Consider the following 23,561-nt stretch of genomic DNA (forward strand, 5'->3'; position numbering starts at 1 on the left):
GCCTCAAACTCAGAGATCCACCTGCCTTTGCCTCCTGAGTGCTGGGATTAAAGGCATGAGACACCATTGCCCAACAACGTTTGAATTTTTTATAATTCAAGATCTTACAGTAAATCAGGACCTTTTCCCAGATGAATAAAAATGAGGGAGAGGTGATGCAATTATATTATAATATCAAAAATAAGAGAAAAATAAAGTAATCAAAAAATAATCATTACTGTAAAGTCATATGTGGTTGATAATAGTATCTTGAAGGCTGGAGAAATTAAATATGATTGGATTTACTCTTCATTTCATTTATAGAGAGAAAATACATGAAGAATATGCACGATCTGTTCAAGGGTTTTCCTCCTGGCAACACTCTCAAAGACTGGGTTAGTCCCTTCCACAATTCTGTGTGTGCTGAAGGCAGCGTCGAGTACTGGCCCCTGCTTCGGTGCCCACCAAGCAATTGACGGCACAGAAACTTGCAGCACATCTTCCTCACACTTCCATTGGCCAAAACACCAGCTCAGTCAGAAACACAGATGCTCAGATAGAAATAGTCTAGTTTCTCTGGCTCCAAGAACCAGATGACAAGCAGGAAGGATGGGGCTGGAGTCGGGAAGGAAGTGCCGCCGGAGGTGGCATCCCAGTGGCAAGGCACAGCATCACCACCACTCAAAAATGCGTCCAAAATAAACCAAGATCCAGAGGAAAGGAAGAGGTTGGCTGTTTCTTCCCTGTTGCCTGGGACTCTACGCGGATAGATGTGACAGCAGATGTGTTTGCTCCCTTGAGAATGTCCTTTCAGCACTAGTTTTCCCCCCAAGGAAGCAGATGGAGAGAAGCTAGCCTGTTGCCTCTGCTGCTGCTGCTGCTGCTGCTGCTACTGCTGCTGCTGCTGCTGCTGGCTTCCTGCTGCTGCTGCTGCTAACCCTGGATTCTCTGGAGAAATGGGACTATGGAGCAGGGAGAAGTTGATTATCGGAAGACTCTGTAGACCTGCTCACTCAGCATCCCAAGGCCTTCACTGAATACTCTGAAATTTCACCTAAAAAGAGTAGCAATGGGCTGTCCATTTGTCCAAAAGAGTGATACCTCCTGATCCCCTAGTAAGCAGGACAGCATGGCAGGAGAAAGTGAGGGTAACCGCAGAGGTGAATAGCATAGGGCTTCTGGCCACTGAGTGATAGTCAAATCCTTCAGGCTGTGTTTTGACATATTCACCAGCATCCTTTCCTTTTACAGACTGTGTGCTTCCCACCTTTCTGTCACCCCACAGAAAAGCACCTGCTCCACTCTGGCTGTGTTACCCAGGAGAGCAGCATAATTGGGTGAAAGCAAAGGAGAGAAAAAAGATCTGCTTCTTTCTGACTTTGCCGAAGATTTAAGCCTGGAGGACTCGGTGAACTCCTGTAATGGATAAAACATTTGCTTGAAAGATGGAGATTCCCTTTTCCAAAGCAAGGATGACACATGAAAGGGAGAGCATGAGCCTAATGAGAAATGGAGGACGGGCCAAGCCTGCTAAAGGCATGCGGAACACAAAACATTCTCAGCAAAGGGCAGCTGTGACATTGTTCAAGCTTTCAGGGCTGAAAGGGAGCTGAGTTTTCATCCTTGAGCCACCAGCCTGCACCTGAGATAATGCCAGCAACTCCTCCCACTGGCAGCCGCATCCACGGAGCGTTTCCCTTCATGAGCAGCCAGCATTCTGTCAAGCGACCACCCAGCCATGGACATCTGTCCCAACCTAGAGACTTGGCCTTTGCAGGACTCTTATAATCATCCACACACTGTTGCTGCATTCCAGAAAATGAGAGTGGGCCCCTGCAGCTGGAAATCCCTCAGACCTGCTGCTTAGCAAGACTTAGGAGAACAGAACAAAACCTGGCCTGGTAAGACATACCTCATTATAGATGCTACAGAGGAATAATTAATGTAAGTATCAACATTGTTGGATGGAAAAGAAAAGGAGGATGTGCGCTTAAATTTGGGGGGTCGAGAGAATGATTGACTTCCTGGAGGAGATGTTAGGAGGAGCTCATCTAGAAAAGGGAGCAGGCAGAAGTCCCCCAGGTGAGTGCAGCACAGAACCAGAGTCCTGGTTAGCATCAACTGTCAACAGCAGGGCCTTGAATCACCAGAAACAAAAAAGTGAGTCTAGATTGAGTGACTGTCTTTACCGGGTTGGTCTGAGCATGGTTGTGAAGGATTGTCTTGATTGTTGCTAACTAATGTAGGAGGATCCAGCTCCCTGGGGATGTTACCATTCCCTGCTTAGCTGATTCTGGGTTATCTGAGGAATCGAGCGGATCATGAGCCTGAACCAGTCAGCCAGTGAGCTGACAGTATTCTTACATGTTTTCTGCTTCGAGTGTCTGCCAAAGTTCCTGCCCTGATTTCCCTCAAGGTGGACTGTGACCTGAAAGTCAAACAAACCCTTTCCTGCGCTGAGGTGGTTTTGGTCAGTGTTTGAGGACAGCAGCAGAGAGAAGAGAATGATGGGAGGAAAAGAGGGTGGCATAGAGGTGGAGATGAAGGTCACCTGAGCAGCAGAATACACCAAAGGCAAAGCACCAGCCATTGCTCAGCCTCATTTTAAAAGCTGAGAATTAATGGCAGAAAAGCAAAAGTTCTGATGAATCAATTTAGAAAAAGCTGTTATCAAGTACTAAATGTCCCTTAAGTAAAATTAAGGAAAATTGGAATAGAAACTCAATATATCGCACAAATAGAAAATTATGTGGGAGGCATAAAAGGAATGTGTTAGAATCTACCTAAGCTTTAACAATTAGGAAAATCTTCATGGAACCTTTTCTTTAGTGCACATCAGAGATCATTTAAAGCAGTGGTTCTCGCCCTTCCTAATGCCGCAAGCCTTTAATACAGTTTCTCATGTTGTGGTGACTGATCCCCAGTGATAAAACTATTTCGTTGCTACTTTATAACTGTAATTTTGCTACTGTTATAAATTGTAATGTAAATATCTGATATGTGAGCCCTAAAGAGGTCGCAACCCACAGGTTGAGAACCGCTGATTGAATGTGGGAACTAGAACTGAGGACCAGTGTGGGAACTGTGATGCAGTGAAGGCTAGCTGCTTTGGGAATTGCTCCTAGCTGAGACAGGGCAGGGAGATCAAGGATAACTCCCTTCATCAAGGCAGACATTGTTACTGCACTGCTCTCCTCTGAGTGAACCCTGCACATGGGTACTGTGTTTAGTGCCCATGATTTATTACAAAGGTAGACCAGTGTCACAATGTGTCACAAAGACTTCCAACATGTCAGAATATTATGTCTCTGGCACACACATTTGAAATCAAACTTTTTCCCATTTGATCTAGAAAAATAAAACGCAAGGAATACTTTAGAACATGGCTCAATTTCTTCCATGTAAATATTTGAGTACCTGCAGGTGGAGATCCACAGGGTCTCATCCACACTGGTCAAATGTGATTTTGATTTTTAAAGATCCCAAACACTTTCCATCCCTCCTTTTGTTCTATTGGAGTCATTGGGAAGTGGGAACTTTCTTAACTGGCCAAGGAAAATACTTCGACACTGTAGTAATGCTGACACACATCCTGTTTGGAAATAACATTTCCTGGATGTTTTACTGAGCTCCATTACTAACGTCTTCTAATTTGCCCATGAGCTTAACCGAACAATAAAATATTCCCATGGTTCAATGACTCATATAAGATCAGGAAGAACAGCTATGAAGACTGAGTATCACTCAAGCTCCCCCACTCCATCATGCCTGCTGCTCATGCATATTTCTGTGGGTTGTTAACAGTGGAGTCGGACAGTATGGAACCCCATCACACCCATGTAGCTAGACTAGGCCATATGGCCAACCCATGTGGGTTGCAGCATCAGCTGGAATTTTCCTGCTCTATCTGTGGCCCAGCCTACCACACTAAGCGGGGCTCAGACAGGTGCAGCTCACCCAGCTCACCCAGGGAGCTCTGGTTTCGAGCAACGAAGGACTAGTCCATCACTTTAGTGTTGTTTTATGCTTTTTCTCCTTCATTTCAGTAAGTCAACCTCACTTTTGAAATTTAAAAACAATTTAATGTACTTTGGTTAAAAAACAAAACAGAATACTACAACTTTTCTATATTCCCAACTCAAAATTTAAACCACCCCTCTTCCATCAGTCTATAAGCCCCTGAGATATTTTATACCATTAGCTGTTGAATAGTGAATCATTTTAGAGAGATTTTATTTGTTTGTTTGTTTATTTGAGACAGACATAAGGCATGCCAAGGAATATGTGTAGAGATCAGAGGACTAAGGTGAGGAATAAGCTCCCACCTTCCATCTTGGGTTCCAGGAATCAAATTCAGTATGTCAGACTTGGCAGCAAGTGCCAGGACCTGCCGGGCCATCTTGCCAGCCTACTGAATCCTTTTTAAAATGCATATCCTATTAGACTCTACCTCAAGTCTGTAAAATGTCAGTGTAGGGGAGAACCTGCCAATTGTCAATATTTTGCCTCTTTTTCCATGCAAACAGAATATTGGTTCTGAGTCCAACTAAAAGTTGGTTTTCAAGCTAGGGTGGTTATCTGGCACCGTGCAGCTACTGAAATGTAAGCAGGAGATGCCTGGGGCCACATGGGGGAAAGGTTTACTCTCCAGACAAGTGCAGCACTCCTTTGCCCTTTCTTTTCTATCCACAATGCTCAGAAAGGCCAGAGGTGGAGCGTGTTGGGTCCATGAGAGGACAGTGTGAGTGGAAATCACAGCCGCAGACGGATTCTCAGAAGACAAAGCATCCCACTCCCAACACACGAAGAGCCACTCTAAGAGTCCTGGATAAATGGACATTGTGCTCAATGAGAGCAAATCACCCTTTGTTTGAATAATCAAATATTGACTGTTTCATATTATTGGAAACAACCACATCTAACACACTGTGCTAATACTGATATAGCACTATAATCTAACTTATCGGTACGATGACTGGGGAAATCTAATAACAACAAAACCAGCGATAATTACAGCAGAAGAGCACACACTGAGGCTTCTGGGGTGTGAGTTTACACTTCTCAAATGAGAAATCAAGGCGGATTCCTGCGGGAAAGAGAGACATTTGCAGACAAGAGACTTGATCAATAGAGAAAGCACAAAGATATTAACTGAAAGAAGCGTGTGGCATCATTTCTTTGCATGCTTAGACCACTCCATAGTCCTGGGGCAAATAAGTTCTCCAGGCAGAATTACGCTGGAAAGCACAGCTGTGATGTAGATAATGCCACTGCCCTACTGAATTCTTTTTTCCACATGTGTGCTCTATGGATGTGTGTGGTGTACGAGCAAACAATGTACCAACAGTGCACCAGTGTGCATGCAGAGTACTGAGGGAGACACTGAACATCCTGCCTTTTCACTCCCCCTCTTGTTCGTTTGAAAGATGGTCTCTCACTGAGCCTGGAGCTAGGCTTGTGGTCAGTAATCACCAGTAATCCTCCTGTCTCTGCCTCACATGCCCTGGAGTTCTGCCAGCCAGGCCTGGGCCTGTTTTACTGTTGTTGTTATGTGGGTGCTGGGGATTTGAACTCAGATCCTCGTATTTACACAGCGCCAACCTGCTGAGTGTTCCAAACCAATGAGCCCTTTCCCCAGCTCCTAACTGCTGGATTCTAATTTCTTAAGTTATTTTAGATCCTCATGGATTCTTTCACATTGCTTCACAGACATGACCTCTAGCATAACCAATGGACCCCGACATTTATTTACCTTGTTTTTCTATGCTTCAAACCTAACATATTAACTAGGAAATATGCCTCCTCTGTATGAAATGTCATTGTTTCCAGTGGGCTTTGGGGGGTATGACTCATTTCAGGATCACCACAATGGGTCTTCAAGACCTGCTCCTTCTGCAGAATTCTCCCTGACTCCAAGTAAGGGAATTGTCACAAAGCTGGAGGTTGGACACCCAGCAGGCAAATTCCTTGAGGATGTATGGCAAGTATCTCTCTGTGTTCCTCCACTGAGCTCTACTGGCTTCCCAGTGGCACAGTGTGACAACACAGCCTTGGTTTGGATTTGATAGCATCTGATAGAGACTTTGGAAATGCAGCTCCTATAATCCCAGCATCGTGTTCCTTCTCAGACTCCTGCACTGCATTCTTATACTTGGTTGTGGAGCCGTTAGGAAACATGGGTTAATGTGGCTATTAGAGGAACTTCATATCTGTTTAATTGAAACATATTGCTTAGACGGGTTGCTGTGTTATTTACAAAGGGCAAGAAGGAAGGAAGGAAGGAAGAAAGAAAGAAAGAAAGAAAGAAAGAAAGAAAGAAAGAAAGAAAGAAAGAAAGAAAGGAAGAAAGGAAGAAAGGAAGAAAGGAAGAAAGGAAGAAAGGAAGAAAGGAAGAAAGAAAGAAAGAAAGAAAGAAAGAAAGAAAGAAAGAAAGAAAGAAAAAGAAATTATTCCCCCAGAACTAAGGCTATCTTTATGATTTTCCCAAACTTTGATATATTTATTTTCCAAACAAGTCTTGAGCAATCAGATTTCACCAGCCCAGCTTAAAGTTTATCTGAGAAAACAGTTTTTGATGTTCAGTTCTTCTGTGACTCTAAGTCTTTATTTTTTGATTAATTAGCAGATGGGAAATTTGAACACTCAAGTCTCAATGATGGATTTTTTTTAAATCAAGTAATTCTAATTCCATAGGTGTTTTCTTAATAACTTTTTGTAACGGTACCAATTTTATCTATTGTTCCCACCTGTTCCCCTTTTTGAGCATGAAATCGGCGTTTGCTAAAGCAAAGTACCGATGAACAATTACACTTAATATGTGTTTTCTCTTTTTCTGTCTCAGGGTATATTGAAGTCACAGACTCAGACGGAGTCTCTTTGCAGACGTGGCCAGCAGACTCCATTCTGTCTTTTCATGCTGTCATATTCTTTTGTGGATGTCTCTGTTTTAAGATGCGCTTGCCCCAAGCATCACCAATTGCCTTTTGTTTCCACACTGCAGGGAAGACTGGGCTAATCCATGTGTCACTGGGAAACTTCAGGCCTCTCTGTTTGACAGGTAGCAAGCCTGACAGCAATCTATTGAAAATGCATTTTAGGCGATCATTTTTTCCAGTCTAATTTGCTCTTAATAAAATGACGTTGTAGACAAGACAAATCCATCTGTGTGGGTTTGCTTAGTTCAGATAATTGCACTTTGAGAAAGACACACTGACAGTTTTCACAAATACAAAACGATGAAACTCCCTTGGGAATACAATGAGATAGCTTCACGATAAATGGCATCCTTTAGCCTGAGTGAACCCAAAGCACTTTGGGAGCTGTGGACATTCAGATGACTCCCCAGGGGTAAGGAAGCAGACAGAGTTCATATAAGCTGGGCAGCAAGCCACATTCTGTTCCCTGCCGTGGAAAAATACGGCACCTTCCACAAAAATGCACTTTTACTGAAAATGGGTGTTTATGAACTGTACCCGCGTGCTACAATTGCTATATCACAAATGTGTGTTCACAAAATACAACAAAACTACACATATAAAACTAGCACTATCTATTACCGTGTTTCTTAACATAGTCCCACTTTCTAAATGTGTCTCCTGCTCCACACTTGCCCAGATAATATTTCTGCCTCTCCCAGGAAAGAGACTCAATGAGGTTAATGTCCACCATCCCTTTACCCACAGTCAGCTACTCTGGCAACGCAGCAATCAGATGGATTTGTTGTGTTGTTGCTTTATTTTGTTTCTTTGTCTGTGACAGGGTCTCACACAGCACTGGCTGACCTCCAGCAGTCTGTGTAGCTGAGAGTCTAGCCATATTCCTCTGACCTTCTTCCCTCCAGCTCCTGGGTGCTGGATTACAGGAGGATGCACGATCATACCAAGCTCCAAATTTCCAAATTTGAAATTTTTTTTTTTTTGCAGATTTTCTCTTCCACAAATTTTTTTACCCATTTTTTTTCCAAATTTACTAATAGGTGATATGTTTTAAGTCATTATAAGACCACTAGAATTCTTAAAGACATCAAAGTTTCTTAAACTGTACTATGCATACCACTGACAGCTAATTATGTTAACTGGAAAAAAAACAACAACAAAAACTGCCTATTCTGTAGCTTGGACATAATAGTAAGAAGGTCTATTTTCATTAGTTTTATTAACTGTTTCACTAATAGAAATCACCATCCATGCTGTTTATATCAATAATAACTAAGTTTTAAATGAAAGAAAAATGATAATTGCATTTTAAAGTAAGAAGAGTCAGTTAATTGTATTCCTATGTTTAGTTAGGTGCCTGGAATGATTTTCATTTGTATTAGTTGCTGAGTAAAGAAAGCCATTGCATTTCTATTGTAGGTAAAAATGTAGGGCTGTGACAAGCAGAGCTTCTGCGCAGGGCCAAACATCAGGGCACTGGCACGTGCTCCCCTTTGCCATGTTTCCTAGTCCTCTGGCCTGAGCCTATAGAGGGAAAAAAAAATCCAAGTAAGCAAACTACAAAAATACACCATTCTTAACAAAGGTTCCCTCGTCCCACCGTCCGCGCCGCCTCCCTTTTCTCCTCATACCGCCCCTCTTCCTTCGCCCCTTCTCCTTCTCTCTACCCCCTTGCCCCCTGTCGTTTTCTCTCTCCCTCTCTCCATTTTTCTCTCCATCTCACCCTCCTCTTTTTATTTCTATCCCCTTCTCCATGTCTGTCTCAATCCCTGTCTCTTCCTCTCCTCTCCCCCCTCTTTCTCTCTCTCTCTCCTTCTGTAAACCCAGTATGTTCTAGGAAGTTGAAGTGTGGATTTTAGTGCATGTTGAACTTATATCTGGAGTTGTGAATAATAATTTCAAAATAACAAAAGCTTTCCAGCCCTCTTAACAGGCGGGACGGATGCGCTGTATTGGAATGCAGTGTTTTGGCGCCATCTGGTGTATGGTTCTCAGATTTGCAGCTCCGCGTGATCCGGAGAAAGAAAGGGATGAACGGGTGGAAGAAAGGGATTGTGGGTCTTCCTATTGTGGTGCCGGCCACAGCAGGGGCTGGAAGTTCTTAGGTGAGGAGGTGATTGGAGGAGAGATGGCAAGGAGATGCTGGCAGAATCCACATCAGAAGATCTGTGACAAGCAACCACCCTGGGCAGATGGTGGGTTCTGGGATTTTATCAAGGGAGGTTAAATCTCAGGCCAGAAGTGCTGGATGATGCCCTAGGCAGCAGCAATTGGCTTTCATAGTCTGAGAAGATTATTTATTTTAATATAACAATAGTTCAGCACAAAAAAGGGGAAAATTCAAGGTAGGGTATGGGCAGAAACAGAACCAAACTTAAAGCTCCGAAACTCCTTGAAGGTTTGATGGTATCTCAGCTCAAACTCACGAACTTCCTTACCGCCAGCAACTCATACAAATGCCACCAGCTCGTTCTGCGGGGATGAGAGCCTAGCCAGGTTGTGAACTGCAACAAAGAGTGATCTTTGAAGATCCACTGCCCGTGGCCTACATGTGTCTTCCCAGCATCTCCTTGACCCTGTCTTTATGGCTGCATCACTGCTGTCTGGCTCAGCTGACCATCAGCTGCCCTGTCTGGCTCACCCAGCTCTTTCAGTCCTCAGCCTCCTTATGAGACCTCTCTCCTTTGCAGTCTGCCCTTAGGCATAAGAAAAAAGCTCTGCTGTGCGCTGAGTCCCCCTTTCCACCTTCCTCTCCTCTCTGTGCCCTTCTTGGACACTCAGGGCTAAGCACTCAAACTTTCTGTACAGCCAGCTCTTGCTACCACAGGACCCTTGTAACTGCTGATCCTTTATTGTTGGGGTTTTTTTTTTGGCTCTTTGGGGGGGCACCACCCAGCTCACAAATAAATCACACATGGAGGCTTATTCTTACTTGTGAATGCTTGGCCTTAGCTTGGCTTAGTTTCTAGCCAGCTTTCCTTATCTTAAATTATCCCCTCTACCTTTTGCCTCTGGGCTTTTCCTGTTCTCTTATTTCTGTAAATCTTACTCTTACTCCGTGGCTTGCTGGTTGTGTAGCTGGGTGGCTGGATCCTGGAGTCCTCCTCCTTCTCTGCCTCCTTCTACTCTCCCTCTCCAGATTTCTCCATATATGTACATTCTCTCTGCCTGCCAGCCCCACTTATCCTTTCTCCTGCCTCACTAGTGGCCAGTTCTTTATTAGACCATCAGGTGTTTTAGACAGGCACAGTAACACAGCTTCACAGAGTTAAACAGATGCAACGTAAACAAAAGTAACACACCTTAAACTATTCTACAGCAATCCTTTGCCGGGACACTCTTCTCTTCCCACTTCCAGGTAATTCTTATTCCTCTTTTAAGAGCTAAGTTCTACCTCACACATCCTTCTCCCATCCTATTAAATCAAAGACCTAGATCTTAAGTTTTAATAAATGTAAATCACTCTCATTTAGACAACAATCACACTTGCACTGGTAGCTCATCAGTTAAAAACACATGCTACACTTGCGAAGGACCCAGATTCAGTTCTCAGCACCCAAGCCAAGCGGCTGATGACCACTTGTAATTCCAGCTCCAGAGTATCTCACACCCCCTTCTGAACTCTCCTGGTGCCCACATTCACACACACACACACACACACACACACACACACACACACACACACAGATGACACACATACACATATGTACACACAATACACATACACACACGCATATACACATACACACAATATACACATGTACACACATACATACACATACATATACACTTTGAAATAATTTTTAATGCTAAATACATTTGGAAAATTATTCTTAGAAATTCTTTGACTATCTCACCTACTAAAGGGTAATTACTATAATAATGGATCCAGATTGCATGTATTTCCACTAAATGGTATATTTAATCTCTGGATGAATAAATACTTGGCAAGGGAAAAAGACACGGAGGTAGGAAGGGAAAGATTAAATTGATTGTCATAGCAAAAACAAAGTCCCTCTACTTAGTTTTATAATGTCACGTGCAATTAAAACCTATTTTACGCAGACTGTCTTCAACTGTCCCTACAACCCAGAGAACGCGGTGAGGAACTTGTCATCTGAACAGCAAAGGCCATATCAAGTGCACTAGTCAGGCAGGCTGTTGTGTAGCCAGAGACCATGTGCAGCTCCTGTGTTCAGCAGCCGGGAGAGCACAGGCAGCTACCTCCACTCCATACACAGCACGTGATTGCTTTCCTTTTTTGAGGGGAGGTCTTGTGTATCACTGACTGGCTTGAAACTCACTATGTAACTGAAGCATGACCTTGAACTTCTGGTTTCTTTTCTCTACCTCCCAAGCATGAGGGTTACAGACATGAGAAATTTGTGGTGACATTTCTGATCGAGTGGCCCCATCACTTTGGGCCTCTGATAAACCAATTTACCCTGGTGAGAGCACTTGGCAAGCCAGTAAACAAAGAATGGAAGAGACAGAGACCAGTTTCTACCTCCAGTGGCCCAGTGACCTCACCCAGGGCCTACGCACTAGCGGTTCATAGCTCCTTCCAGGGATATTGAACAACCGAACTAATAGATGCCACCCCCTTTCCTGCTCTGATTTAATTCAGCACGGCCCCTTCATAAAATCCCACATGTATTGAGTTAATTTCACCCGTGCTGCCCCATTCTCCCTCCATGAGCTTAAACAGGTATACATAACATGTAGCAAGTACTTAGGACATTTTATGTTAAAAAGAAATGCTTGTGTGTATAGTACAGTGTGGCTAATTTGGAAGTAGATTTACATGCTTTTCTGTGAGCCTCTCAACACTGTTATTTGAACTGAGTAATAATGGTGGTGAAGAGATGTTTAAAAAACTACCATGGGGGGTGGGAGTAGACAGGTAAGTCAAAAGAACAGCCAACAGTTCAAGCAGCAGAAAACAAGACGGAGAAAGGAACGGATAGACCCAGTTCAGCACCTGACTTGCATTCAGGGCAGATTCAGTGTAGGGACCTCTGAAATGCATGATTCTGGCCAAGGAACAACTGAGGTGACCACCTGTCATTCCACTAAACATGGCAATATCAGATGACAGCCACAGATAACAGAGATTTCTGTTCCCTCCGTTGCTATGGGAAAAAATAAATCCCAGGCAAGAATGAAAAACACCTAAGTTCAAATGAATTTGGAGTTTTTATTATGTAATACTTTATTTTTAGAATCCAGGTCATGTTTGCAAACCTGACTATCTGAAAAAAAAAGGGCTTTGTAATTAAAACATAGCAGAAAGACATTGGTTAACCTGTGTTTCCAATTAGCAGCAGGGAAAGATTTCCCTGGGGGACAAAATTGTAAAAGGCAGCAAGAACTAGACATAACAGCACAGGCCTATTATCCTAGAGGGAGCAGAGGCGGGGATAATGAATCTGAGGTCAGGGGCATAGCTCAGTGGGAGAGTGCTTGCCTAAAAGCCCCAGATCGCTTTCAAGGCACAGCAAAAATAGATACACACACACACACACACACACACACACACACACACACACACACACACATACAAACAGGCACACACACACATACACACATGCACACATGCACCTACACACACATGTGTGCATGCACATCCACACCCGTGCATGCACTCACACACATGTGCACACACGTGACTTATTTTAGTTTTGTTGGTGCTCTCAGGTACAGCCTCGTATATCAAACATTCCTGTTATGAAGATGAGGAAACCAGTACATTGAGAGTGGTTTTGGGTTTTTTTTGGTTTTTGGTTTTTGGAGACAGGGTTTCTCTGTGTAGTCCTGGCTGTCGTGGATCTCACTCTGTAGACCAGGCTGGCCTCAAACTCAGAGATCCACCTGCTTCTGCCTCCCGCGTGCTGGGATTAAAGTTGTGTACCACCACCGCCTGGTGCATCGAGAATTTTAGGAAGTTTGCCTAGCACCAACAGGAAACAATTCTGGGACAGACAGTGTTTGAACTGTTATTCCTCGGGCGCTCTGCACTGAATGCGGCCATTAATGCCAGCTTATTCAAAGACATAAGAATCTTAAGTCTCTTCCTCCGAGACACAGTGGCTTCTCTCCCTCACGTGGAACTCCACATCAAAGCTCTGCTGGTTCTGCTGCTTTCCCTGACCTCTCCTCCACCTTTCCTTCCTTTGTCACAGTGTGTTCATTCTTTTAAAAAATAAAATAAATGGGCTTCACGCACGTATATATTGTGTTCTCACTGTCCTCCATGCCCTTTTCTTGGCCACATCGCTCATCTCTCTCTCTCTCTCTCTCTCTCTCTCTCTCTCTCTCTCTCTCTCTCTCTCTCTCTCTCTCTCTCTCACACACACACACACACACACACACACACACACACACAGTGAGAGGGAGAGGAGAGAGAGAGAGAGAGAGAGAGAGAGAGAGAGAGAGAGAGAGAGAGAGAGAGATTCCTCGAGTGTCACATAAGGAAAGGTCTATTTGTCTTTCAAGGTCTGGCTTATTCCACTTACCATGCCACCCACTCCACCCATTTTCTTCAAGTGGCATCACACCCTTGCTCCCATTCTGGACACTGTATAGATGTCATATTTTCTTTGCCTGCTCACCTGTCCCCAGGGTGACAGGCTAACTTTGCCATTATAAACAGTGCTTTGTAAGCACGAGTATACAGGTGTCCCTGCTGCAAGTTGGCCTGGGTTCCTTCACACGCACACCCGAAGTGGCAGAGCCTGATTGTCTGGTAGCTTTATTTTTAGTCTTTTGAAGAGAGAATCTTTGTTCTGATTAGTGTAGAGGCTGGACTGATTCCACGCTCCACTCCTTTCCATGAGCATCCTCACGACACTGTTTGTTCCCTTGACGGCAGTCACTGACAGGGAGGAAGGGGAGTTTTGATGTGCATTCCCCCAATGGTTAAGGATGCTAAGCGTTTTTTCATATATTTATTGAATATTTGTAATTCTTTTGAAAACTGCCTGCTTAATTCATATGCCCATTTACTGACTGAATTATTGCTCAGGGTGTTCCATTTTCAGTTCTTTTATATTATCGATATTAAGCACCTGCCTGACTAATAGCTGGCAGATGCTTCCTCCCTCACTTCCCATAGGCTACGGCTTCCTCTGCCAGACGGAAGCTCTCATGCAATCTTACCTGTCAGTATGCTTCTCATTTCTGTGTGTGTGTGTGTGTGTGTGTGTGTGTGCAAGTGCATGTGTGTGATTGCAGGTATGAATTGCTGCGTGTATGTGGAAATCAGAGTGCAGCCTTGGCTATCGGTACCCGACTGTCACTGCTTGAGGAGAAATCTGTTATTGGTGTAGGTCAGGCTGGCTGGCTTGGGAGCTGCTAGGCAGTTTCCTGTCCCTGTCTCTAGCACCACAGGAACACTTGGATCACAGGCATGCACCACTGGGTTTGACTCTATATGAGTCACTGGGAGCCACACTCAGGTCCTCACACTTGTGCTGCAGGTGCTCTACCCACTGAGCCACCTCTCCATTCCCTCATGTCACAGACTTGCTCTTGTTTCCGGGGCTACTGGTATTTTGTTTTGTTTCAGAAAGTCCTTGACAATGTCGTCTTCTGTTCTCCTCAACCATCTTCAAAGTTTCTCAACTTACAGTTAATGATGCTTCACACCTGTAATTCTAGCACTGTGAGGCAGGAACAGGAAGATCAGGAGTTCAAGGTCAGCCTCAGCTGCATATGGAATTCAAGGGAGCCTCAGTTACATAAGACACTATCTCAAAAAACCAAACCAAAACATACAACAACAGAGTTAATGAAATATAATAAAGAACACAGAAATAAACCCATATAGAGGTGCCCAAAATATACATTTAAGAAAAGACAGTTCTTGAACAAACATGCAGGAAAATTTGATGTCCTCAAGAAGAAAAATGAAGCCAGTTCTAGATCTCTCTCTGTGCAAAAGTCACTTTAAAACGAATGCAAGCTCCTTTTAAGACACACGGACACTCTTGGCAGTACCTCTGCAAGTGGCAATAGCTGGAACACTTCCTTCCAAGGTCTTCTCTCCAGCCTGCAGAGACCCGTGAGTGAAGTTCTCTGCCTCTCTGGCACCCACAAAATTATCCTTCTGAGCCTGGGAAAATACTCTTTTATTCCAGAAAATAGTGTCTGCTTCATAGGATGAGATCAGAGGTAGTTTGTATTCAAAGGTGGTTTCCAGACCCTCTTAAAAATTGGAAATCTGAGCTCTATGGGTTCACAGAGCACAGAGCAAAGACCAGACTGCTGTGGCAGCCACCACCTTTACTGTCCAGCTCATCAGGGATCACTCCAGCCCTCTCCTCCTGTCTCTTTGCCTGCCAGGGCTATCAGTGTTTTGATTTGCAAACATTGGCTTATGATTTTGGAGACAGTAGCCAGAAAGAATTGATGGGGTTCGTTTGGAGGGTGTCACAACCCTTCCCAGAAGGGATGAAGCACACACAATAAGATCCAGGCTGTGCTGGATGGCAGGAAAAAAATAAATGCAAGAAGAGGAAAAATTCTCAAAATATGATTCATCTGGTGACTTTCTTAATCAAGAAACATTTTAAAGTATTTTTATTTTGGGGGAATTTCATACATAAGTAATATAATATTATTTGCACCCCTCCTCTCTAACTCTATCCTAAACTCTTGACCTCTTATTTTTAAACTCTTATTGTTACATACATGCATCAATAATATACATATACACAAACAATCTACTGAGTCCACTAAATGTTGCTTATATGTAAATGTGTTTAAGGTCAACCTTTCCTGTACCTGAGTTTTTAGGTTAAAGTGTGTGGCTACCTCCTGGCCACTGACTATTTATATTCAGCATCCTGCCCTGCACAGAGTAGGCCAGTCATAAAAATTTGCTCTATCATGCTATTTCCCTGTTTCCAAGAATGTTCATGTAGAATACTCAAGATCAACAGTTGTGTTTGAATTCACGTTCGGGTTGTTCTCTCGGTTTAGATTGTATCACACTCACAGGCACTAACAAGTGTGCTAGCTGTGGCCATCTGGGAAATGCAAAGTATACAAGTGAGGAACACATACTTGATTGATAGCTAAATCCTTAGTTCTCGAGGCTCACAGACATTATTAAAAGGGAGTCATTAAAAAGCTGTCACCTTGTCCCAGCTGTGCCATCTACGCAGACGAAATCACACCAAGTGACAGAGGCTTCTAAAGAGTTACCTAGGGAAACCCAGTAACCTGCTGTTTCCTCTGGGTAACGGCGCTATGGACTTGTCAATAAAAGAAGGATTTGTGCTCCTGGGCTGACTATTGAAAGGAATTGAACTCATGTATACCTGACCCATGCAAGAGTAAATGGAGAAAGGGAAGGCTGGAAACAGGAAAGCTCTATAATACGAAAATGAATGAACAGATTAATCGACCTTACAGCTAATTATAAACTCCTCCTCTATGGATTTTCTTTAATGTTGACTTTTGCTGCTGGTCTAGCTCATGAGAACAACATACGAAAGTTTTCCTCCTTCTTTTACATTTTCCATATGACTCCGTGTTTCCAGATCGAAGTGTGAGGCCACCTGAGCAAACTGGCCTGTTTTGTTTTGGGCGTCACCTGTTCTTTGGAAGTCTAGAACCTTTCACAGAAGTTATGTGGCCTGTGGAAAGGGTGGCAACAAAAATAAATGCCACCCCTTGGTTGTCTATCAAGTCTAAATGTTTTGCAGGTATTTAAATATGGTCTCACTGATGGGTTCCATGACAATCTGTATTTCACAAGGTGGAACCAAAAGCTACATGTTAACAATATCCCATAGTTTTTTTTAACCTTCCTGGTAGGAATGAAGACACTTTGTAGAAATACTTATATCTCTCTCTTTGGCTGTCCAAACATTGAAACAGTGGATCACAAAACTCAATGGTTTCCCAAGGAATTGCATGTGGGAGAAGACAGTCTCTAGGAAAGAGCGTTCACAGTTCTGACATTTGCCAGACTCCTCCAGGAAAACTGGAGCTAAGACAGTGATGGTAGACGGGACCACACCTTCACCAGAACTGCTCTTTTAGCACAGCTCTGGCCTTCTGTTTAGGCCTAACTTCATGTCAGGACTCTGAAAAGGAACTGTACCCTTTTGTTCCCCTTTCCAGTGTGGCCACATTGAATAAATCTCCTTTTTCTGCTTTTAGCTATTACTTTGTCTATTTAATTGCCCTATTGAGGAAAGGTAGCTAAGCCTAGGTTTTAGGGTTGCCAGACCCTGATTCTAATAACACTAGCAATGATACATCCTTACATATTTCACACGGTACCCCTAAAACCAACACCTCACTATTGCCTTTAAAATGCTATGAAGAGGTTCAGAGAAAGATGCTTCAATTGTATATTTGCAAGTAGAAAGAAATCTAAAATGAAAGATCCCAAGGACTCATTACCAAAAAAAAAAAAAAAAAAAGACACACACACACACACTTTGAGTGACAGAAGGCCATCTGAACATCCTCTGACATCAACCCCAAGCTGCACTTGTGGCCATGGTTGTGTTGCTAAGGTCCAAAAGTGCACCAAGGTAGTTTCATCTAATATTTTTAAAGCCCATATTAGTATCACGTAATTACATTTTATGGCAAACAGGGACCATCTGTCATTTTATTTTAACTAGGACATAGATAGATGTGAGAATTAATGAAGCCATTAAGGGAAGAAAAAAATATAGGAAAGAAAGGAGGAAAGGAGGGAGAGCTGAGGGAGAAAATGGGGAGAGAAAGAGGAAGGAAAAGAGACCATGAGGTCCGAGTTTTCCCATCAAATTTTGAACAGAAAGAATCGCAAAACACCTTACTCAGGAAAATGATTTAGAATTATGTATGAGTGGGGACTTTAAAGCTAGAAATGGGGAGAAAAATGGTCCCAATAGAGATTCAAATGCAAACATGGAAATGTTTCTAAGTTTAGAGAGGGTCCCAAGAGTGGGTAGGTGGGTGGGTTTTTTCACGTGTAAATTTATATTGAGCATTTATGAATTGGGGATATTGAAAGGAAGATGAGGCTGGCAAATGTAGAAAATTTGTTTCGGCTAGATAAACAGTTGCTTCTTCCCAGGAGAGAGAATAAATAAATTAATAGAAAGCTCTTTCTCCAGATCTTTCCTATAAGCCCCTGCACTGGTCTTCTGGGAGGACTTATCAGAAATCCATCTGCCTGAGCCTGCATCTGAGTGTCTGCCTTAAACCTCAGAGAAGAGCTCAGGAGCTGGACTCTGTGAATGTGGGTGTATGCATGTGTGTATGCGTGTGTACGTGCATGTGTGCACATGGGTGGGAGACCAGAGGTGCTCTCTTTTTCTGTCACTTTCCACCTTACCTTTTAAAACAACGTGTCTCACCAAACTTGGTGCTCACTCATTGACCTAGACTGACAAGTAACTTCCCGTGATTGATCCTCCTGTCTCTGCCTCCCCTGCACTAAGGTTGCAGACACAGGCACCCGTGACCATGCTCAGATTTTCTTTTCTTCTACACGGGTTCCAGGGATCTGGATTTGCAACCTTACCCTTTTTCAGTGGGCACTTTACCGGTTGAGCCAAGACTCTAACCATGAAACTGAAGTCTTAAGCAGAGTTCCAAGAGATATTGATGCATACGAACTAAATTCTGACAATTTATGGACTACACAACTTTTAGACTAATTGCTGGTTGGGAGCTGGGAACATAGTTCAGTTAGTAATGTGTTTGCTGCACAAGCCTGAGCAACTGAGTTTGGATTCCCAGCTCCCACATAAAAGTTACCCTAGCTATACATGTCTGTGACCCAGGGCTGGCAGTCTTCAGCCAGAAGGATAGCTGGAGTCCATTGGTCAGCCAGCCTTGTTGAGCCAGTGAACTCCAGTTTAAGTGAGAAACCCTGTCTTACTGAGATGAGACAGAGAGAAACTGAGACAGACACGACATCAACCTGTGGCTTCCACATACATGATCACACACGTGTACCTGAATATATACGTATAACATACATATTAAAGAAATTTTAAAAAGTGGTGGCACAAAAAAAACTCAGCACTCAGGAGGCAGAGACAGGTGGATCTCTGTGAGTTGGAGGCCAGCCTAGTCTACAGAGTGAGTTCCAGGACAACCAAGGCTATACAAACTCTGTCTTGAAAAACCAAAAAAAGAAAGAACAAAAGAAAAAGAAAAGTTAAAAAAAAAAAAAGCAGCTAAGCATAGTGCCAGGTTCTTGTAATCCCAGCCCTGTGAAGGCAGGGACAGGGAAGCTCAGGGCCACTGGCTACCCAGCCTGGCCAAATCAGCCAACTCCAGTTCCAGTAAGAGACCTTATCTAAACTATTAAGGTAGAAAATGATAGAAAAAGACACATCACATGCATGTTCACCCACACCCCTCCTGCCCCACAAATATCTACTGGTTGCAATGGCTTGTATGGAAATAATGTTTAACACAATGGTGAAAACTATTGTTGACAATGACATGTGTTCAAATCAAATTCTTCAAATAAGGGTATAGTAAATATTGTGAGTAGTTTTCATTACCAATGGCTGCTTTTAGTGGGGAATACTATGCTCACAGAAGGATATAGGGAAAGCTCATGAGCAGACATGTGTCTGTGGGTATGAGAAGCTGGACCTGCCTGCTGCTGTGACATGCCACCTGCTGACTCCTTACTGTGCTGTATCCTCTGTGACGGCCCAACATGCTCCTGCCAACCCAGATCTTCGCCCCTTACCAGCAAGAGCATTGCTTGTAGAGCAGTGACCAAACAATAATAAACAGAGCACCTTGCACATGGGAGCCATGTAAGTTCCGTAACAGCCTTCTGTGGCAGAATGCAGCGCCAGCCCCATGTATGGGTCAAGAAACTAAGAATTATAAAAACTAATTCACTTATACACAGTAAATGAGGGTACATTCTGGGCTCAAATCTTCTTCTGGATTCACAGGGAAAGAAAAATTCCTTTCTAAAATAGTTATTTTCTTTGCTACACATTGTTCTTCATTCTAAACCACGTGTCATCTCTAAACTCCCACCATCTAGAATTCTTTTGGGAGAACAAGACAGATCATTAATCAAAATGTCAGAATTCCCTCTTCGCATTAAAATACTGATAGGAAAGTGATGTGAGGTAACAATTCCTCACTTTACTGTGATTCAGACTTGTTAATGGGTTCGAGGGAACTCATTGAATTGGATGACAGGAAGAGGCGTGTGCAGGGCAGCGGTGTCTTGGGGAGTACTGCCACATTCAGATGTGTGGGGGCATTCCTTCTGAGAGAGGCTTTAAACCTCTGAATGTGTTTTTTTTTTTTTTTTTTTTTTTTTTTTTTTTTTTTTTTGGTTTTTCCAGACAGGGTTTCTCTGTGTAGCTTTGCGCCTTTCCTGGGACTCACTTGGTAGCCCAGGCTGGCCTCGAACTCACAGAGATCCGCCTGGCTCTGCCTCCCGAGTGCTGGGATTAAAGGCGTGCGCCACCACCGCCCGGCCTAAACCTCTGAATGTTTAAGGTGCAGGAAAATGGGGCTCTTTGGGGGAAAGAATATTAACTCATCACCCTATGATCTGTTCACAGTTGGTTTTGGTTGAAATAGTAATGATCTTCATTCAAACAGGCTGTCAAAAAACAGGCCCAAGGCCCAGCTCAGCCACAGTCCAGATGGGCACAAGTTGCTGCTTGTCTGCACCTGTTGTCTAACCCTACATTGGTAGTTGGGCTTCTTCATGTCTGGGGCAACTGTCAACGAGCTTAGGAGCTCATGGTCCTGAAGCCCATAACCGCCATGGGATTGTAAATGGCTCTTCTTGCACCTGCTATACCTTACCTGTTCATTCAATCTTATTGCTTATAGTTTATCTCATTTTTATCTTATTTTCTCTCTGTTATTCCTCACGTCCTGTACCTTAAATAGAGAAAAGGAAGAAAGGTTTCCCATGCTTGCCTCTATGTAACTTCGTGGTTTTGACCTCCACCCTCTAGCACTCCCAAAGCCATTTTTTCAGCTTTAACCTGCAAATGGTCTGAGATTTTTTCCAAGTAAATCAACTTTATGTAACAAACTTTGTTTCCTACAAGAGCTACTGATCAGTAGAGCTAAGGAGAATACAGAACGAGGCATCCTAATTCGGCAGACTTAACAGAGCACTCATAAAAGTTCAAGTTGTGGGTTGGATGGCCTGGGGGGAGCATTCCTTGACCATTCACTAGATGTATAATCTGGGGCTAATCAACCTCTAAGCCTTGACTCTACATCTGAATGTAATACATCCATCGCTTCAGTGTGGTGTCTAAACAGGCTGACATACAATTAGCATTTATCATGAAACCTCACACAGAGACTCAAAAAACTGATACCTAATATTAATCAAACAGTAAAAGAATGAAAAACCATCTTCTTCCTTTGTCTTCCCCAGGGATAACTATGTTCCTCCACTTACCAGGAAGAATCATGGAATGTTCATGTCAGTCTTATTTCTCTACATTATCTTTTTATATCATCTCCAGTAATAAAATGATTCATTTTCAAAATACCAGTAAATAGAAAGAAAATTTCCCTAGCCAATTTATTTCCTCTGCTATAAAAGGGGGAAAAACCCTTCTCCATGATGGGCACATAAACTGAGTTCATATATGGAAAATACTTCATGTAAATGAATTTGTGATATTTCTTATTTTGGATTGAAGTGACTGAAATTAAAAAGTGAGGAGAACTTGGTGAATGGCTATGTTGTCAAAGGGTATCTCTTGTTTCTAGTTTAGCCTTAGAACTAGAACTCATCCTACACTGTGTCATTAAAACTCACCAATGGAAAGATAAAGGATGATATTTACAATGTAGTAATACAATAAGAGAAGAAACCACTATCTTTAGAAGACAGCTCCCCAGGTATGCTTAATGAACAAAAGTCACCTCACCTGGGTAGAAGCCTACTCTCCTCCCATCTGTTGAGAACTCTAAGTGGATATTTGACTAGTGTCTGTCCCCCTAAAAGATGCTGAGGTGTCAGCAGCAGCTCCCAGGATGAATACACTAATAGCATGGAAATATTTCTTCCAAGAGGCATCTTGCAAACACAAATTTGAAATTCCATTTATTTAAGTTTTGCATATCTGATGAAGCCTGGTAAAGTGTATCTGAAATGGAATTAATTTGTAACACCCCTGCCCACACACACACACACACACACACACACACACACACACACACACACACACACACACTGGTCCCCAAACATTCTTTGAGCAGGGCTGTTTCATGGACATGTAGAATTTAGGAATTTCTCTCACTAGGTTATGATTAGAACTCACTTTTCTTGGCTGGTGATACTGTGTTAGCCATACTTAAGACTCAAATATGTTAGATTAATATAATGGTTTGATAAAGAGTTTTAATGCCACCTCCTCTCTCTGTAGAGGAAACAATTGCCCCTAGAGACAAAGCATCTTATTAGCATGAAAATGAGAAGTTGCTGTGATGTAAAAATAGAACCACAGATAGAACAGGCTGTAAGATCGAGGTGCAGGTCTGAATCACACTACACACACGGTAACTGTGAATTTACACAACTGTCTTCACAACTCAGCTCATCTCACTCATATTTAAACATTTTTCATGTATACCCAAAGCCATTGGATACTATGGATTTGGTCATGAAGCTGAGTGGCTGAAGACAAGGAGCACGGTGTCAAAGGTGAGACTTTGCAAAATAATTAATGGAAGTGCATGAACTCTGTGCAGTTGACAGTGTTCAGTGTTTTTTCTTCTCTGGTAAGAAGGCCCCAGGTTATTCCACTTTTCTCAGTGCCGTCTTCCTGACAACATCTAACTTTAGTCTTAGAATCACTTTCTTTGGAAATAAAGGTAGTGTTATCCCCAGTGGTGGCTTGTTTGAACATGTCGATAGGCAGGAGTTATTACTGCAGGTTTCCAAAAATAAATCTCGTCAGAAGTGTGTGCCCTATATATTTGGTTTTCTCAGTCTTACAAACGCTGGCCACAGCAGTTTAAGGGGCTGGTATTCTCTCCTAAGCATCCTTTGTATTCTTTAAACAGGAACAATGCGCCTTTCATCTTGGTTTCAAGCATCTATGCCTTGCTCTCTGTGCGCCTTGTGCTATCTGGGAATGAGGTTTTGTTTTCTGAGTAATCAATTCTCCCTCACACTGGACAACAGTCCTCTTCAAGAGTGGATAAAGGCCTGCTCAGGGGCCAAACCAGCCCACTGCCTGCCTGCGTGGGAAGAAGAGTTCTTCCTAAGTGGTTAGGGAAGCAATCAAAAGAATAGTACTATTGTATCACACCCGACATCCACACTTCGGCGTCCATAAATACACCATTGCTGGGACTCTGGACGTCGTCTGCTCTCTGTGGCTGCCTTGCTCCGTAACAGTACATTCTTTCTCCCCATCAACTGCTTTTTTGGATTGGATTTGTTCTTATCTTTTTCAAGGCCTTAAAGAATATAATTGTTAGTTATTTGAGATCTTTATGACTATTTTTCGAAGTGCTTAGCAATATAAACTTCCCCTGAGGACTCCCTGCTCTGTATACCATAGATTTTTTTTTATTTTCTTTAAAGTTTCTTCAGTGACCCATTCATTATTCAACAACGTATTGTTTAATCTCCATAAATTTGTGTGCTCTCTATAGTTTCTCTTC

At 42.9% G+C, this 23,561-nt stretch overlaps 1 long non-coding RNA gene across 1 annotated transcript; it reads left to right on the forward strand.

Moving 5' to 3' along the window:
* The first annotated feature begins 602 nt into the window (after window positions 1-602).
* On the forward strand, window positions 603-7,135 carry LOC128106381 (uncharacterized). Its single transcript, XR_008216680.1, has 2 exons — window positions 603-1,880; window positions 6,821-7,135. It is a non-coding gene; the product is annotated as an uncharacterized LOC128106381 (long non-coding RNA).
* The last annotated feature ends 16,426 nt before the right edge of the window (window positions 7,136-23,561 follow it).

Source organism: Peromyscus californicus, unplaced genomic scaffold (genome assembly GCF_007827085.1).
Source record: "Peromyscus californicus insignis strain IS unplaced genomic scaffold, ASM782708v3 Scaffold_9__1_contigs__length_137607984, whole genome shotgun sequence".
NCBI lineage: Eukaryota > Metazoa > Chordata > Mammalia > Rodentia > Cricetidae > Peromyscus > Peromyscus californicus.